Genomic DNA, 3,683 nt, shown 5'->3' on the forward strand with positions numbered 1-3,683 from the left:
AGATGCTTGGCAGGCATCGGTCTTTCTTGCGAGAGTGCGGATTCTCTCAATTTCAGCAAGTGTTCAAATCTGGTTCCAACGACGATAGGGATGACAGAACCAAACCTCTCCGCGAGTGGCCTTTCGCAAAGAAGGTGAGGATTTTTGGGCCACCTACAGCATCCATCGTACCACCTACCAAGGGCCCCTCGGCGGCACGGAATAATGAGGAACGCTTACTTCCACGTCACCCTACCAAAGTTGGACCCTCATTTGGCACATACTTGAATGTAGCCAACTCAAGCTCCTATTATATAGGTCCCGTCCTCGAAGGCTCCATTCAAGGAGGCACACACGTGCCGACTAGAGTCTTAAGCATTTGGGCGGCTGGGTTATAGGTACAACGCAATCTGTTACCCACAAACCCCAAGTCCGGCTATCCGCCACATGCCGGAAGCCCCATCGGCCGCATGCAGGCCGATGGCTTGGGGATCGCCCTTATTAGTAAGGGTGACCCCCATGGGAAGGCCCAGAAGGCCTTCCTAAGTGTCCACCGCCGTGTAGAGTCACATCCGAGGAATGGACAGCACCAAGCCGACCAACCGAAGCGCCTCCGAATGCTCGCCGATCTCCAACCAAACGTTGGGACCGCCGAGCCGGAGAAGGGAGAGCTCTCTTCGCTCCCCCGCGCCGGTGATGTGCTCCTGAAAGTTGGAGTCTGCTTTTCAGGTGCCGTGCAGCCGACAGCACGAACCTGCAAGCGAGGGCTGCCTTTCAACGGGTCGCCACCGTACGGAGGCTTCACCGCTCACGACGCCCCGCCAGATACTCAAGTCGTCTACGAGTGGTTCAAGGGTCCCAACTTCCGAGTGCTTGATTACCCCGTGAATCCCCATCTAGAATCCCAAAGACCTCGGTCAGTGGGGCAAGTGGGCGGAGTCTCGATGGCACTACTCGCGGGGAGCCTCACCCCCCGGGTTGGGGGGTGGTTGGTGGCTCCCCGCCTTACCGGTCCCCGGCGAAGGGGTCCAGCGTTGGTGGTTCTGCCTTTCAGAGTGCAGGGACCCACGGTCACGCAGCTCCGGGCACGGCTTCGGCCTTAGAGGCGTTCAGGCTTCAGCCGTCGGACGTAGCTTCGCACCGAGGTTCGATCGAACCGGCGCGGCGGTACCATTGGTCCGAACCTGGGGTTCCTCTCGTACCGACCGGGATTACCTTGGCCGCGTTCCGAACGCCGGGAGGATAAAACTAACCTGTCTCGCGACGGTCTAAACCCAGCTCACGTTCCTTGTTGGTTGGTGAACAATCATACGCTCGGGGAGCGCTGCGTCCCCACGGTAAGAAGAGCCGACATCGAAGGATCAAAAAGCCGCGTCGCTATGAACGCTTGGCGGCCACGAGCCAGTTATCCCTGTGGTAACTTTTCTGTCACCTCCCGCCGAAGATCCTTCGGACGGGGAGGATCGATAGGCCCCGGTTTCCCGGGTCCCACCCGTACTGAGGGTGCGGATCAGGGCGGCTTTTGCCCTTTCGCTCTACCCGAGGTTTCTGGCCTCGGTGAGCCGCCCTTAGGACACCTGCGTTATCCTTTGACAGATGTTCCGCCCCAGACGAACTCCCCGCCTGCCGTTGTCCCCGGATCGGGTCGGCCCCTTGGCCGGTCCGCACGCGAGGCACGGCCGGCCGGTGGGGCCTTGGTTCGTGAACGGCGTGCGACGAGGCCGGAGCCCCGACGCCCGCGTCCCGCCCAACCGGGTGAGTCGGGAAACCGTGAGAGTAGTGGTATTTCACCGGCGGGCACCCGAAGGAGCCCTCCCACTTATGCTACACCTCGTCACGTCTCCCGACAGCGGCAGACTAGAGTCAAGCTCAACAGGGTCTTCTTTCCCCGCTGACATTCTCCAAGCCCGTTCCCTTGGCTGTGGTTTCGCTAGACAGTAGGTAGGGACAGACAATATGGGGGGAACCCCCGAAAGTATCCAAACCTCCACCCGCATACTTTCGAGGGCATGCGCTATGTCCCAGTGCCTCTGATATAAACTGGGACGGCAGTTTTTCGTATTACGGTTCCCCCTATATTGTTGTGCCATACCTTTATTGTTAAGTTGTTGTTACATACATAATAAACATCCAAACATATATATATATATGATTACATACAATAATTAACTAACATAAAGCATATATTGATACAAAATTAGTCTAATACCTCAAGATACAATACACAGCAGAAAAATTTATTTGTTACCTGCTTAATATTTTACTGAAAATTTGTTTGTATAGTTTTTAGTAGACAGGGACAATAATGGGACAATAATGGGGGAACCCCCGAATGTATCCAAACCTCCACCCGCATACATTCGAGGGTATGCGCAATGTCCCAGTGCCTCTGAGATAAACTGGGACGGCAGTTGCTCGTATTACGGTTCGCCCATTATTGTTGCACATTACCTTTATTTAATTCCTCTTGAGTACAATACATATATAGACGTAACATAATATAAAATATAACACTTAACATAAAGCCAACAAACACATATATATAACTCCATTTAATTGATACACATAATCTAATTTCCCTTACAGACATCAGAGCATTTTCTGAGATCCGGATTCCGGATTCCCGGGATCTATGAGATCTATGAAATAATTGGTCCTTGTTACAGGACGAAACCGCCAGGGACAAGATCGCAATTGGTTGAGGACCTTTGGTATTTTAAACGTTTGGGAGATTGCTCACCCCAGAGGCTGGGTCTTCCCATCCCTGTCGGTTTGTCCCGCACCTCCAAGGTTACTCCAGTTTCTTCAGTCTCAGACTTCACGATAATTACATAATATGTAAGGAAATGTTGGATAATTTGATCAAAATGACTACACTCTGATCTCTAAGTTAATATGCTATAATAATGATACAAAAAATCAATACGAAGAGATAAGAGATATTTACTATTAATAATTATTTAATAACAGCTTTTATTAGTAAGACAAGGACAAATTATATTCTATGATACCAAGCTACTTTGTAGTATTTGTTATTAACAGATATGGTTATTATTTCCACTACATGATGAATATTTTGATTATTTGAATATTAAATAATTTTAGCATCTAAATTATTTAAATTATTTATATTTTACGGTTTAAATTTCGGCAATTTGGAATATGATATCGGAATGCCGCTATCACTTGTGCTGGAGTTCCAGCACGTCATAAATCTATTTATTTATTCATTCATCCTGGCGGCCGCCACTCTTGCTAAATACTCTTTATGTCTCTCCCCCGGCATTCGAACTGGACGAATTCTTCTTCTTGCTGCGGCCTCCTGTCTTCCGGTTGATACCACAAAAAATCTTCTTCTTGCAGCTGTTGGCGGTGCCTCTATCTCTTCGGTCCCTTCTTCCTGCTCGGGGGTAGGACTTACTCTTCGAGTTTTCGTTCTTTCCCTTTCGCTTCTCCTTGGCGCCTCCGGTAGACAGGGACAAACAATATTGGGGGGACCCCCGAATGTATCCTAACCTCCACCCGCATACATTCAGGGGTATGCGCTTGTCCCAGTGCCTCTGATATAAACTGGGACGGCAGTTGATCGTTTTACGGTTCCCCCGATATTGTTGTACTACCTCTTTATTTGTTGAAAAATTTACATTAAATACATACATAAAACATATATAAGACAATACAAAAAACAAAGAGCATTTCACCAT

General features: G+C 49.6%; 1 pseudogene; it reads right to left on the minus strand.

Moving 5' to 3' along the window:
* Positions 1-729: 729 nt before the first annotated feature.
* On the minus strand, positions 730-2,241 carry LOC145982343 (large subunit ribosomal RNA; annotated as a pseudogene).
* Between the last annotated feature and the right edge of the window lie 1,442 nt (positions 2,242-3,683).

The sequence above is a fragment of the Lepisma saccharinum genome, unplaced genomic scaffold (genome assembly GCF_977018435.1).
Source record: "Lepisma saccharinum unplaced genomic scaffold, izLepSacc3.1 HAP1_SCAFFOLD_129, whole genome shotgun sequence".
Classification (NCBI taxonomy): domain Eukaryota; kingdom Metazoa; phylum Arthropoda; class Insecta; order Zygentoma; family Lepismatidae; genus Lepisma; species Lepisma saccharinum.